This window comes from Apteryx mantelli, chromosome 13 (assembly GCF_036417845.1).
Source record: "Apteryx mantelli isolate bAptMan1 chromosome 13, bAptMan1.hap1, whole genome shotgun sequence".
NCBI classification, from domain to species: domain Eukaryota; kingdom Metazoa; phylum Chordata; class Aves; order Apterygiformes; family Apterygidae; genus Apteryx; species Apteryx mantelli.
In genome coordinates, this window is record NC_089990.1 from 7,853,187 (window position 1) to 7,868,469 (window position 15,283).

Here is a 15,283-nt window from a genome sequence, read left to right on the forward strand (position 1 = left end):
AGCTGAGAGTCCCTTCACACCTGGGCCCTCCCTTTTCCGTCGTCCACGTCCGTGACCGCCGGGGCTTCGGTTTTGTGCTGGTGTAACGCAGCGGGGTCAGGGAGGGAGGACTGGCAGGTGAAGAAACGCTCTGCGAGTGCTTGACGCGTTGTCCTGATGAGGTTGTTGCAGTTCCCTGTTTTATTGTGAAGCTGGAGGTGGCCTGTGGATCACACGTTGTGCAGAAGTGAGTTACTTTTCTCTTTTTTTTTTAAATGAATAAATAAAGATAGGAAACAAGTTGCTTTTGTAAAGAACACACTGTCTGATTAATATGTTGAAATTAATCTTGGGGGGAAAAAAAATTCTAATTATGAATGGAAACACATTTGTCTGTCATTGGGGAAAATTGATGACCTTGTTGCTACAGCTGCTTTTGCAGCTATAGGTAATCTTTTATCCAACTTGTGAGTTGCAGTTACCTTCGGGGAAAAACCCAGCCAAGTCCACTGCAAGCGCTGGCGAGATGGATTCGCTGTTGGCATCAGCTGATGTTCAGCTGATCGAAGCTGGGATATAATCTTTAAACTCAAAGAGCTGACCTAATGCAAACCGGTTTTCAGCAACAAATACCTCCTTGCACTATCCCAATGCTAAAGGTATTAGTTGCAGAAGGTGTCACACCTTACGACGACGAGCTCCCGTCACAGGAAAACTAGCCTGATGACACCATTACTGTTCACCTGTCAAAATAAGGCAGGGTTTCAGTGGGACTTAAGTGCGGTACGTTTCATCATGGTGTCTCCGTTGCTGATTATATGAAGAATAAAATTGTTGTATATGCTGATCTGTATGTTATGTACATTTTCACAGTGATTGAATCATTGTAAACAACAAAATAGAAAAAAAAAAAAGAATCACCATTCTGTCTATTTTATGAAGATGATAAAGCAGCTTTATTAAATTATTACAATTCTGTTTCAAAATGGTGTACCTGCCACGTTGGGTTTTTTTTCATCTGATGAGAACTTTGTTTTCCACCTCAATGTGAGTTTCTTTTCTCTGCTTTGAGCATCTAATGCATTTTAGTATTAAAGGCAATTATTGAATAAAATGGAAAGTAAGTGTTTGGTTAAATATGGCGAAGTGGGTTTGCTTTGATGGGCTCACGGTGCCGGTCCTGCCGAAACCAGGGCAAGCCGAGAGCTGCGGGCGCTGCCGCAGCCCCTTGCCGGCATGCTGGTCCCACGGCTGATCGCAGGGTGCCGGCTGCCGCTTCCCGCGGAGCCGCGGGATGGTGCTGGTCCCCCGGACCCTGCCCCGGACCCGGCCATGGGTCTGCGTCACGAGCAGGTGAGGACATAGAGCTCCCTGGCTGCCCTGCCAGTGAGGGCTTTCCAGCCACGAGGAGCAGCTCTGGGAAGCCGGAGAGACAGAATAAATTAATGTGGAAAGCAGCTGCCTGGCCAAGGTTCAGAGCTGGTTCAGAGAAGCAGATCTCATTTCTGTTTCTTCTGGACATTATATTATATTTGATGTTAAACTGGAATATCTAAATACAGCCAAATTGGATTAACAAGCAATGAATTATCATATACTTTGACTACTAAGTTCACAAAGACAGGAACAAATAAATTGGAGGGATCAAAGGCCTGAAAGCATAGCGCAAAAAAATAAAAAAAATTATATATATGTATATATCTGTTTGAAATGTGGCTTTACGAATGCAGAGAGTATTCCCAGAAGGGAAAGGCGGGGACAAGGGTCCCAGTCCTGCGTTTCTGGTGCTCCCCAGATGCTGCTGGCTCTTCTGCCAGCGTTCTGGTGTGCCGGGCTAGCAAGGCGCCAGGGTTCGCCCCGGCCTGGCAGTGTGTCTGGCTTTTTATTTTGATATATATATATATTTGGGGGGGTTGGGGGGCCTTTTTTTCGCATTGGTGCTGCAGGCCGGCACAGTGCCGGCGCCCAGGCGGCGGGCAGGCGAGCTGTGCGTGTGCACAGGGACATCTCCGGTGCGGTGGGTCCCCGGGAGGCGCCTCCGCTCCATGCCGGTGGCATCGCCGCGGGCTGCGGGCTGCGGGCAGCACGGGGGACACCCGCCTGCCGCGCTGCGCGGCGGCGCTGAGCGCCCAGGACTACGTGCCCAACCCCTCGCCGTCGGGCTGCAGAAGGGCTCCCGGGGCCGGATCCTGCCGCCGCTCCCGTGCGGCGGTGGCGGCGGCGGCAATGGGGGAAAGGCACCGGCCCGGCTGCCTGTCGCGTAGCTCCGTGTGCTGCCGCTTGCCCTGGGCTGAAACAAGAGTCAAACTTTAGCAGCAGCCCCGGTGGGACTTCCTCTTGTTTAACTTGCATCTGGTTTTTGCTTTGTTTTTGTTGTCTTTCTTCTGAAAGTGATGTAACCCAAAGTCCCCGAAGAGCCATCAGGGAAGCAAACACAGGCAGGTGTACAATTATAGCGCTCACCTCGGGCCACGCGCAGCTCCCTGCCTTGGTTCCCTGCCGCCTCGCTGCCCGCAGCGACGAGAGGGGCTGAAGGAGGAAGGGCGGCGCTGCGGGGGCGAATGCTGCCTTTCGGGGTGCGCATCACGATGCTCGGTGGGCGTCCAGGGCTGCTGCTCTGGGACGTTTGGCACCTGCTGTGCTGCAGCGTGATCAGTCATTCCAGCCTATCATCGGTTTGATAAAAAAAAAAAAGTTAAAGTACTATTGTGGAAAATCCTGCCACGGCGCTTTCCATTAATACAGCTGAGAAATTGAGACACATGGCAAACAGTATTAACCCCATCACTGATTGAGCTTAAAAGCTTTTCCCCAAGAAAAACGTCTCAGGACGGCAGTTAAATAATTGCAGCGCGCGCGCCGCTCTCTTAGGGGCAGAGGAGGATCGCCGCACGAGGCAGAGCGCCCGCTGCCGAGAGCACCGGCGCCCGCGCTGCGCCCCGCGCTCCTGCCCGGGCCCCGCGGCGCGCGAGACGGCCAAAGCCGTGCGCGAGACCAAGTCCTCACAAAGCTGTACAAGGCAGCAGGAGCGTCCCGGCTTGGTCCGACGCCCTGAGGGAAGCCAGCGCCGGAGTCGCGCGATCGGAGCAGGAGCCTCGGCAGGGGCCCTTCTGCGCTGGCTGAAGGTGACGAATTGTCTCCCAAGGCCAAAATAAAAAGGAATTACGATAGTAAAACCTCTGAGAAAGCAGCGCGGCACCAGGGCTTGCAGCTTCCAGGGCAGGAGGGATGGGGGTTGCCTGGCAACGCCGCCGGCACCGCAGGAGCCCGGTGCCGCTCGCCGCCGGAAACGCGCAGCCACCCCACGGAGCGGCTCGCTGCCCCACGGGGCCGTGGGCTCCACGGCGGCCGCCTGCGGGGCCGCATCCCGCGACGCACGGCCAGCCCTCGCGCCATGCGCGCCCGCTCCCGCGCCGCCCCTCCTCCGGCTGCACCGCCTCTCCCGCTGGCCCTTTGCCCCAGGCGGCAGGAGGTCTCCCTCCGGCCCCGCCGTGGGGCGGCCCCTTCGCCCCGCTCACCCTAGCTCTCCTCCTCTGTCCCCATCCTGCCGGCGGCTCTTCCGCCCGCCCCGATCGGTGCTGCGTGGCCCACCGCGTTTCCCAATCTCTTTGCGCTCGTGATGGGTTTTGCAGGCGCAAGCCGCCACCGAAGGCGCCCCGCTCAGCGGCTGCGACGCTGGAGGCAGCGCTGACGCTGGCAGCCCCGCAGGAGCCGGCGCGGGCGCCGCCTCGACGGCACAGGACAGGATGGCGACCCGGCCAAGGGCTGGGCACGCTGCTCTGGAGCGGGGAGCTGCCGGGGAAGCGGCGGCGGCCAGGCGATGGGCTCCCGCCGCGGCGCTGAGGAAGGTGGTCCAGCCCTTCCCAGCCTCTCCCAGCCCTGCGCCACCGGCTGCTCCGGGGCAGCAGCTATTAGAAACCCACCGCCGTTCTGCTCCCTTGGTGCCCGGGGAGAGACCAGACGGAGGCGGAGTTGTTTTGACTGGAAGAGGGAAAAATGAGCAAACAATATTCTCCAGGCTCCTTTCTAGCCTTTTTTCTTTCCAGATAAGGAAGGAACCTTTTTCCCCCCCCGCCTCTTCTGCACACAGACTCAAAGGCTATTCTTTATCTATTTGATTCTCTGTAAAATTGATCTTATTCTCTTTGGAGGAGTTAGGCTTAAATCAGAGGATGAAATCCTGGCCCCAGTGAATCAATATCAAATCTCCTATCAACATCAGCCTGGGGTGGAGATTTTGACCATGGAGATTTGGTTCCCCAGTTCTCAGGGAAATGTCATCTGTTGATGGAGGACTTTTTCATTCTTGGCAAGGAAGCAGTTCCCAAGGTCTTTGTTAAAGCACTTTGCATCTGCTGTCCTCCAGCACCAGTCCCACCTGTATGTGTTGGTAAATAATACACAATCCCCTGTCTCCTGCTCTAAATTTCAGTTGAAAGCCTCCAATCCATCTGCGAATTACCTCACCAGATCTAATCTCCATCATGAGCTGTGTCTGTTGTGAAGGCGCTGCTTACAAACATGAAGATGCAGCACTCAGGTGTCCAATGGCCCCTGTGGTTGGGATATGGAGTAGTCCTGCTTAGTGTGGTGTTCCAGAAAAGAAGGAGCTCTGGCAGTGTTTCCCTGCCGTCTGTGGCTTCCCTCTTCCAGCTTTGGTCCTGACCTTCAAAGCTTGGCACCACTCCACTTCTCTTGCATCTCCAATCCACCTCACCTGAACCTCCCGTGAGGTGAGACGTGACTGTGCTCGCTGGGTTCGTTCCCCAAGGGAGGCATGTGTGAAGGCTGAGAGACTGTGTCCATCCTGGGAGGACAAGGATGGGGTGCAGATGGGCGCGTGGCTGGAGCTGATTAATGCACTGGACTCCAGCAGGTGGGCAGCGGTGGTGGTGTTGCTGGGCGTGCTGTGTGTGCTGCGAGATGTCCTTGTGCACAGTGAGCCTGTTGGGCTTGCCCAGGGTTTCATGCCCACAGGAACAAACAGCGATAGTGTGAGTGCCACAGCTCGGAGTCGCGGTTTGGGCACCTACTCGTCCCACCTTACCTCTGTGCACCTTTTCCTCTGATGCTGGGGATTTGTGTGACAGCTAGCGGGGCAGGATGGCCCCGAGGATGAGTCTGGCTCATCCTAGCTAGAAGCACTGTGTGAGGGCTGTCAGGTCCTAAATGCTCTTCACACGCTCTGGCCCATCCTGTGGCTAAAGAGAAGGTGGCCAAAGCCTTCCCGCTGAGGTGGCAGCGGGCTGAGAGAAGCTCTGAGCGCAAGGAGGAGTCTCGCCTCTGGCAGGGACCAGTTTGTCCCCGGAGGAGTCTCCTGAGGCTTTCTTGGAGGGAGCTCTCCAGGAGGAGGATCTGCTGGGCAAATTCTTGGTACGAACTGGCCCGTGCTCCCACGGGCAGGGATGGTAATACTGCAGTAACCCCAAAATAATCCACGGGGAATACAACCTGTATGGCGCAGCCCACGGGCTCTTGGTTGCTCAGTGTTTCATCTGTTGTGTAACGGTCCATCCATCCGTAGGGCCGTGTAAATAAGACTCACGGCAGCATGCAAATGCTGCTTGTGAGCAACCCACGCAGCGCCGCAAACCTGCGAACGTGGCCCACGCGGTGCTGCAAGCCCTCCAGCAAGGCTACCGAGGTCTTCGTGCCTCCGCTGTGGCCTCTGCCCCATCCTCCCAGCTGCTGGTCCGGCTCTTGGCAAAGGCTGGCGCCTCATGGGGTGCCGCTCTGTCCTGCCAGCAGCCAAGTGGGATCCCCGTGTACGGCAGCGCTTACCCTCTGCGCCGTACGCCTCACCTGCCAAGCAAATAAAAAGGGAAAGAAAAAGAAAGGCCTGAGTACCGGGCAGTTTTGCTGATGCTTTCTCCTCATGGAGGAAATAAACACTTCAAAATGTATGGGCGCAGCTGGAGGGTTTCTAATTCAGGATTTCTGGCAGTTCCTACGCAGCCTCCTTCTCCCTGTGCTCCGACGCGGCGGCAGTGAGGGAATTTCCCCTTCCCTTCAGCTATCCCAGCAATAATAATAACGATTAATAATACACAGTTACTGACACCCCCTCTGGGGCGTCTTTGCTTGCAAGTGAGTCCCGACAGCCTCCCCTGCTCCATGGCATCACGTGGGACTCGTGATAGTTCAGCGCTTGCAATGGAGGCTCCAGAGCCGTGATCCCCCGGAGCAGGCAGATCTGCTTTTTTTTGTTTCCCATTGCCATAGCAACCGCATCCGACCTCGTCCGTGGGCAGCCGAAAGCAGGCGGCTGGGGGCTCGGGGCTGAGACCTTTCCCCGCCCAGGCATCCAGAGCTCAAGGCAGCGGTTTGTGAGCGCCGGATGGGGGAGTCTGGTTTGTGTCTGGCTGCCTGCTTCTGCCACCACCAAGCCCTTTGAGACCCAGCGCGCAGGGAGCACCCCCTGGTCAGGGCTGCGCACTGCTTCGGGGACATCCCATGTCCTCCTGGACATAGCGGTCAATGTGGGTTGCACATCTTCTCCCTCATGCCAGTGTTGGCGCCTGTCCCCGGGGCAGCAGATCCCCCTCTCTGAGCTTGCCGGACTGCATCCGAACTCAAGTTGGGTGGATCAGGCCTCCTGGCCCCCCGTGTCCGTACCTGCTGCCATGCAGCAAAGGCCTGTTGTGCTTCCCTTGCTCTTGCATGCCATGCATTTGCTAGTAATTGTGATGTTTTATGGTGTTAACCTGTTGGATGCCTTCTGTTCATGCTTTGCAGAGCGTGTGAGTTGCCTGCCCTCACGTAGCTCTGCCTCTGCCTCTCTGGGCAGCTCTCTGGGCAGTAGGGATTGCTCCTCGCAGTGGAAGTGGATCATGCCTGCATTTAGGTATAAGGGCTACTTCTTCAGTAGAATCAGTTCTTTGTCCTTCCAGTGGTGTCAATGCTTCCTCCCGCACCCCTACGAGACTCCGACAGCCTTCTGCCTCCTGCTTCCCACCTGGAGGCAGCTGGGTGGAGTTCCCCTGGGGTAGAAGGTACATCATAAGCTGTATACCAGTAGCATTTAGTTGATTTTGAAATCTCCAAAGAGAGTTGAGATATTTCTTGATCTGCTCTTAAGTCATTGCAACTGCTGTTAACTTACATTAAGCATGGAAAGACATCTTGATGTGCAGGGAGAGAGGTGCATACATCTCTGCACGTCACGATGGGAATGTATCCATCTACACTGGGACGAGTTACAGCAAGCAGGGAATTCTGCTTCTGGGCGTAGCCTCAGGAGGAGACTTTGGGGTATTAAATATTTGATGTGCAAAGTTTATTTTAGTCTGAGCCAGACTGGTATTGCTGTGCCTCTAGAATATAATTGGTTAGAAGAACAAACTAGGCTGTTTTGCGAGGCAAAACCATCGCTGTGCTAACCGAGCAACATTATAACAATAGATCAAGGTGACAGGGGAAGCCACCAAAGGCAGCTTAAGATGCAGGCCAATCTGCGTTTACATAAAGGTAGCACAGGCCCAAACCTCTTTCCAAATATAACGGGCATCCTGCTAGGCAGCCCAATGAAATACGCAGCTTGGGTTTTACAACAGCGATGTGTCACACATGCGTTTCGGAGATAACGCAGGAGCCTTAGCGTGGATCAAGGGAACAGCTGGTTACTCGCAGCGTGCCGGGCTGCTGCGTGGCGCGGGTCCCGCTGGCGTCCGCCGCCGCTCTGCCCGGCACTGACCGTGGGCCTGGCGGGCAGCGGCAAGGGGCTGGTGGAATGGGGCCGCTGCGTGAGGCCGTGCCGGCCGGCGCGGGGACCTGCTGCTCCCTCCTGGCAGCGTCTGCTGGGCTGGGGTGCTCTCACCTGCACTCCTCACGGGAATGAGCGCTCCCGAATTTCGCTTGGTGGTGTTGCAATTGCGTTTTCGTGCCACCCCAAACCACCAGCATGTCCATTTCTGCCCAGCTGCGAGAGCGGGGAGTCCCGGGGGTGTGCGCGCCCTCCCTGCTTGGAGAGCAAGGCACGCCTGGGGCGAGAGGTGCCTGCCGGCGCCTTCCTGCAAGTATCCTCCTCCGCTGCTGCCCAGGCCCTCGTTACCTGCCCGTGGTAAACGAGGGCTCTGTGCTGGCTGCTCCTGGGCTGGAGATCGGGGGCTTTACCTACCTGGCCACAACCTTGTGGGGGAAGAAAAACAACGGCGCAACTCAGGTTTTTCACCTACGCCTCAGCGGTGGCCATCAGCCCTCCCTGTCCAAGCCCCCTGCTCCTCTCCCCCACCTCCTGACGTTCACCCTTGAGAGAGCACGCAAGGACAGCGTTGGAGGCTGTGGGTACACCTGCACCGCCTGTACGCCTATGCGTGTGTAGTGGGGTGTCTCATCCCTGGAAAAGCTATTAAAAAAGGCATATCTTGCTATTTTGGCTTGAAAGCACAAATGTTTGCACCTGGATACCCTCCTCTTTGTTTCTTTCCTTGCAATTAGAGGAGGGAGGGAGGGAGTGGCATTTTGCTGAAGACTGAAGCAGTACGTGGCATCTGTGAGGTATTCTGTGTTAACAAAAATGTAGACAGGTCAGACTGTGTTTTTTAAATACTACCTTTTTTGCTTTTGCCTGTTCCCCTTGGACTGTCTTCCCACCAGCAGCACCTTTAGCATTTATCTCATTCAAGTCCTCTAAGCAAATCTTATCTCTACATTTATTGCATCTTTGGGAATAGTAATTTTCAAGTCAGCTTTCACATTACTCCATATTTGTTACTACTCTTCTGTCAGGGGAAAACCTGGCTCGTTATTAGTTCTTTGCCTGATACAAAACATTTAATTTGAACAGAAACCACCAAGAGAGAGATACATATTGCTTTTCATAACCAAAGTGTCAACATCTTGACCAGACTGTAGCTGAAGTAATCTTTACCATATGGTGGATTTTTATACTTCGTCACATCTGCATTCCTGCTGCCTCTCTTTTCATTCAGTAGATGCCGTGCTGGTGATAAAAGGCACTGTCTGCATGTCCTTCCTCAATAGAATCACTAAAGGACCCCTCTGCAGATAAGGAACTAAACCACAGATACAATAGCTATGGCTTCCCACTGGCTTTCTACTCAATAGTTTTCTGCTATGCAGTAAAATAATAGTAATAATAATAAAAAAAAGCATAGCAACGAGGGAGCGTGTGTTGGAAAAATAAGTCCCTGTAACTTCCAGGGAGGGCATGACTGCAGAACATGCTGGGAATGGTGACTAGAATGGAGCTGAAACACAATGAAACTGTTTTTCCAGCTTCCTGGTAAAAGTGATGCTAAGGACAGCTTCACTGAAGCTCAGGGACCTTCAAAGGATCCAGACTTGTTTTTTAGCAGAACTGGGATTAATTCAGTGTTGGGTTTGGTTGTCAAAAATGTATTAAACGGGGGTAAATTCTGATGGGGTGGGCCGTGTACAGTTTCTCCTTTAAATGCTTGTTTGAACCCACAGTGCAACTGGGAAGGGCTTGTACTTGCCATCTAGCAGCAGGCAAACACTTTGCAGCGACTGTCATGAGCTGCGGCACTGATGGCAGCCAAGACAGCTCAGAACGAGGCCTCTGTTTTCTGTGTGCTCGAGCTCTACTTGTCCTGGCTGGACCAAGCTCCCTGCTGAGGCACTTTCTTGGGTGCCGGTCCCAAACCCGTTGACTGCTTCTTTGCGCCCTTGGCTGATCTCCTGAAGTTCCCAGGATCTTCGTTCTTATGAGTGTACTTTGAGCTTCAGTCCTCCTCTTGGGAGCTGAATTTCTAGAAGTGCCCTCAAAATCGCCTAGAGATGACCATTTCTACTTTATTCTGGTCACGCAGTCTCAGCTACCAGCTCTTTCCAGCCACTGTCCTGCCCTTGTGTCAGCCCAGGGCTCAGCTCCGGCAAAGAGAGGACCAGGAACCCCCTTCCCCACCTCACCTCCATTCCTCAGTTCCATGCTGGACATTTAAGTCTTGCTTTTTCTTAGTGCATGCTTTTCATCTTTCCCTTGTGGCCTCCCTTCTGCTGGCAAGAAATGAGGAGGTGAACCACCTGATCAAGAGGAAGCTTGTCTGTCCTTTCTTCTACCCTTGGGGCCTCTAATCTTGCCCGTCTGCCTTCCCACTCCTCTCCCTGGTCACTGTGCTGCCAGAGGCGAGGAGCAGTGCTGGGCAGCATTCAAGGGGAGGAATGCTATTGCCGATAATGCACAAAGGGTGCAAGGGAAAGGCGTTGTTTCGGGTCTGATTGTTTCCATTACAGTAACGCTTTGGGGCCCTGACATCAGTAAAGGAGCCAGCTGTGCTTGCCTTTGTGTGTAGGTGCTACAAGAGACAGTCCATCTGCAATGAAGTTACAGCTTTAACAGACAGGAGGGACAAGCCCTGCGACAAACAAAGGACTATTATCCTCTTCTTTTCTGATGGAAAGTGCGAGGGATAACGTGGGCAGTAGCTTGGCCAGGATTGCAAACACGGTCAGTGGCAGAGGCAAGACCTGCCGCCTTCCAGACCAATGGTTTAACCTCTCTCCTTCATAAATCCCCTGGGCACAGACTCTGTCCCGCATCACGCTATCCATCACCGAGGTCTGTCCATCACCGAGGGGCACAGACCTCCCAGACACAGTCGCCCCTCGCAGGTCCTGACCTGAGCTTCCCTGGCAGCCTTGCCGAGCACGTCGAGTCTGCTTGGGTGCAAGGAAGAGCAGTGTCAGACTCGGTGCTTGGCATGTGCCCTAAACTCCTGCCTCAGCATTTTGCATGCCTCATAGGATTTTATTATATTGCTTTAATGGGAAGTCATGCAGCTCTGAACCCCAAATACACAGCTTTGTAAAAGTAGTGGCTGGAAGAATCCACAGATAATTCAGTCCTGCCTCTCTTAAGTGAAATAGGATGTTAATACAATACAGTGGAGAATCGCTAATACAATCCTATTTTTATACCAGCACTTTCATGTCATATTAGAAGAAGATTCGACTTTTAGATCTTTTTTAGCAATTTAGCACAGTAAGGATTTCATTATACTGACAGAACTATTGACAAAAAGAAACACATTAGAATTGGAAGGATAATGGTCCTTGGTAAGAGGAAATTTTGCAGGGCTTTTCATTTAAAACTGGACTCGACAAAGTAACAGGCACTGTGCTGTTGGGAATAATCCTGCATTAGCAAAGGGGTGGACTAGATGACCTTTTAAGTCTTGTTGCAGACTAATAAAAGTCAGAGATGGAAGAGACTTTTAGGTCACATCAAACGCTTCTTCCAGCCCAGTGTAAGATTATTTCTTGATATATTTGATGGTGTTTTTTTCCACATCTAAAAGTTCCAAGTCACGAAGCTTCCTCTCCAGAGGAGACTATTTTACACAATTTCACCCAGTAAGCGTGTGCTTAACTTTGCGCGCTATCATTAATTCCCCAGAATTTAAGTCTCTGCAGGATTTAACAACTTTAATTGGATTACTCACAGTCTGCAAAGTTAAGCACCTGCATAAGGCTTTGCAAGAGGGAGGTTTAACAGATCTTAGGGTTAAGTTGTTCTCACTTTCCACCTTAATCTTTATTTTGCTTCACTCTACTCTCACCTTTCCCTTGCCTGGTTCCTCTCAACCAGTCCCTTCTCCTCCTTCTTTCTCCTGACTTGTAGACAGTTATCACCTTTTCTGCTGCCTGACGTCTGTGATTCAGACCACGCAAACCTCTTCACAGCAGACGAGCTGTGATTCCACAGGCATACAAGAGATTGAAAACTGCGTCACCACCAGCAGCATGTCTTCTGGCACCAGATCTAAATTTGGGTTGCTCTTGCTGGTTAGAACAATTAAAGCACTTCCCCCTCCCCCTGTTTGCTTTGGAGTTAGAGGATAAGAAAGCACAGAGATCCAAACGGGGATAACTGCACCACCCAGCAAGCAATCTGGTAAGGTGGTGAACCTTGGTCTCCACAGCTTTGCAACAAGAGAAGGAGAAACTTTCCCGTTCCATCTGCTACCAGCCTTCTCGATTAGGTACCCAGTTTCCACACTGAGAGCAGATGTTCCTGCTGGAAATAGGCTTCCCTTCTGAAGTCAGAGCCATCACTTTGCATTAGAGCCTGCAAGCCTGTTTTCTGCCTTGTAGTGCTTTCCCTGCTGACAGGGTGTGAGGCACAAAACATTTTAAATGAAGATCTTTACAATTGTGAACATACTGCAATAAATATTAATGCTAACTTGTTAAATGAAGAATCAGCAATTTATATAATGGCTGGGGATGCCTCTCCTTAAGTGACACATAGTTGCTGGGTGTTGCTCCGCATTTCAAAGGCCCAGACTCGCAGCTGTCTTGCAAGGGGGGATGTTGGCTGTACTCCTGTGGTCCTGTGGTGTAGGTACTGGTGCTCTGAGAGAAAAGGGGACTTGGTCCCTGTTGGAGAGTCCCTATCAGAGAGAGGCCCTGCCACATTAATCACGCCGCAAACAGCACATAAGTTGTTTGCAGTGAGTATTTGAAATCTGAGCTACTTCGGCCAGCTCTGACAGGCGAGAGGGTTGCCTGACACATTTCTCTATTTGCCCTGCTCGAGGGCTCCCTGGGAGGCAAGCATCTCGTGGGGTTTGCGTGGGGCACGTCGCCGCCGCTGCCCACCTTCACGAGGACCCTCAGCTCGCCTGCCGCCTGTCTTGTCCTGTGCGCGCTGTCTCCTCTTGCAGCAGCACGGTGTCTGAGCACCTTTCTGCAAAGTCCATTTCCACTGTGAGGCTCCTGGCAGACTCCATATAATCTCTGGTGTTGTTTGTGGCTCATATTCCCTCTTCCTCCGTTTAATCATCTAGAAGGGAGAGATGAGACCCTTACTTACCGTGCTTCTCGTGGGAGGTCTGTGAATGAGTGTTGGGAGAGTTGTCTTGGGATCATTGCTTAAAAGGCACCTCAGAAGTGCAAAATATTGCTATTGATTAACATGTGACATTAATATGTTGGAGTTTTGGATGGGCTGATCAAAGCAAATGCTCACTTTTTATTGTTTCCCTGGAGATTTGGGGGTTGTAAATAGAGCTTGACCGTGCTTCAACCCATCTCTCTGGCTGTCTCTTACCTCCTGAACAACAGTGTATTGCCCAGGCAGGAGGTGGGTTTTCAGCAGAGACAAAAGCAAGACAAGTTCCTTTTTTAGATTTTGAGCTTGAGTTCATCCAGGGGAGACAATTTGCTTCTCTTTGTTGTTTCCAACATCATTCATCCCTTCTGTTTGTCCTCTATAGAGGCTGAGCCTGGGATATCATCTGAAAGAAGTTTCTCTTTCAGGATCTTTGATGTTAGGTTTGTTATATGTATATTTGAAAAGTACTTCTGCGCTGCCAAAGCTCAATACTACTTCCTGCTGGGCTGATATGTGTGTGAACGGCACCAGTGAGTGGCAGTGATTAATCCAGCAGCACCATGTGCTTTTTCTACTGAACAACTTGCAATGTGGACAAAGGAGCAGCACGTTAGATTTAAATTTGTGAAAAAGAGGTTTTAACAATTTTCCTTGCCCTCAGGTGTGGAAGAGATTGCATGTGGGGCACTGGTTCACCTTGCAGTCCAGGTCAGGCTTTACTGTGTGGAGTGCAGAGGACAAAGGCCCTAGCCAGGCCATTGGGATGGGGTCTTGCTCTGTTTTGCTGGGAGGGATGGAGTGACAGGTTTCAGCCCTTTGTCCCCAGCAATTCCAGTCCAGCCAAGGCACACAGAGCCCAGTGCTGCAAAATTCATCCCTAAGGTCTGCCACAGAGCCTGAGACAAGCACGGACGCTTTCTAGCCCACGGTCTGAGACGTGAGGATGGGCTAACTTGTTGCATACGATCCTGATTTCAAAAAAAGCTCCAAGTCCTCTGAAGGTAGTTACCCCCAACCAGGAGAGCTTGACTGATGCCTGGATCTAAACCCTCGCTTACTCAGATGTCTGCCTGCCAGCGCACGGGCAGCTCACTGGTATGTGCCTGCCGGAGTGCAGTTTACTCTTGATTTATTCTTTATCATCCCTCACCCCAGTAAGGAGAGCCTGACCGTGGCTGTGCCGGGCCAGAGCGGCTCAGGACTCGGGCTCTCCACTCTGTCTCCAACACTGGCCAGCAGCAGATGCTAAGGAAAGGGCTTCAGAAATGAGAGATGTGCAGCGTGAACTTTCCCATGGCAGAGGTTCCTGGCTTCCAGCAGGGAGAGGCATAGGGACGCTCCGAGCCAGAGATTGCAGCCAGGCCCCTGAGCTCAGTAGCCAGGGACGGATCTGCTGCCCCGTTCGTATTTCTAGCCTCTTTCGAAGCAGCTTGTGCTCTTGGCTACCACAACATCTGGTGGTAATAAACTGTACCATGTAATTGTGTTCTGTGTGGGAAAAGGGTTTCCTTTTCTTCAGCTAAAATTTACTGCCTGATAATTTCATATGCCCAAGAATCAGTTGAGAGCATGATTATGGCACTGGTGGTAATTTGCAGGGTGTTCTTAGCCCCTTTGCTGCTACACTGTGTAGCGCTACAAAAGACCTGACACCTCCACGGGGATTAAATACATGAGCTGTGAGATGAACCCGGTGCGTGGCCTTGCCAGCCTATGCGTCCGTGTTAGATGATGCTGAAATCTGGGTTTGTTTGCTAGATGCTACATAAATAAAATCCAGATCTGTCACATTTGCTGCTAATTGGCTTGCAAGGGCTGTTTGTTTGAATTGTGGAGCTCTCGCAGAAATAGGTGACCTTTGACAGTGCTAATGTTTCCCGTGAAATCCCCAAAGCTCCATACGTTCCCTCGCTTCTGCTGAGAAAACCTTGTGAGAGTAGTTCCTCCCCTTGTCTCCCATGCCTTCCCACCCTCCGCACATATCGCGTTTTCCATGACATATCACAGGAAAGCTTCTTCATCAGAATGGGTTAATTAATGAGCAGCAAAAGTCCTGTGCTCAGAAATGGAAGTGTTAAGAAAGGGCAAGTGAAGCAAAGCTTTACATCAGCTCATTTGGTAGCTTCTGCCCTGTGTTTCGGCGACAGCATTCAGTCCTTGTCACATCTGCAAATGCTCTTCTCCAGCCTTCCTCAAGGGATGGCCTCATCCAGAAGGGTCTCCTGCAGTCACTCCCTCCTCACCCTGGTATGAGATGGTTGTCCCTCGTTTTCCTTTACCACCACTGCTTTTCCTGCACGGGCAGCACTTCCCGGCTTGGGAAGCACCTACAGCACCCGTTCAGCTCACTCCTTGTTTTTCTCCCGGGCTGGGCTCCCCTGCACACCACATGGCACAGCAGACAAATTCTTCTGCTCCTGGGCTCTATCCCAGAGAGAAGCCAAGACCCCCCCTTCAGGAGTTAAACCCTGGCAGGGGTTGGATGAT

The 15,283-nt window shown here is 52.2% G+C and overlaps 1 long non-coding RNA gene across 1 annotated transcript; it reads right to left on the reverse strand.

The window, feature by feature from the left end:
• Window positions 1-1,991: 1,991 nt before the first annotated feature.
• On the reverse strand, window positions 1,992-3,606 carry LOC136993312 (uncharacterized). Its single transcript, XR_010885600.1, has 3 exons — window positions 3,498-3,606; window positions 2,443-2,645; window positions 1,992-2,269 (listed from the first exon to the last, which is right to left on the reverse strand). It is a non-coding gene; the product is annotated as an uncharacterized lncRNA (long non-coding RNA).
• Window positions 3,607-15,283: the final 11,677 nt, after the last annotated feature.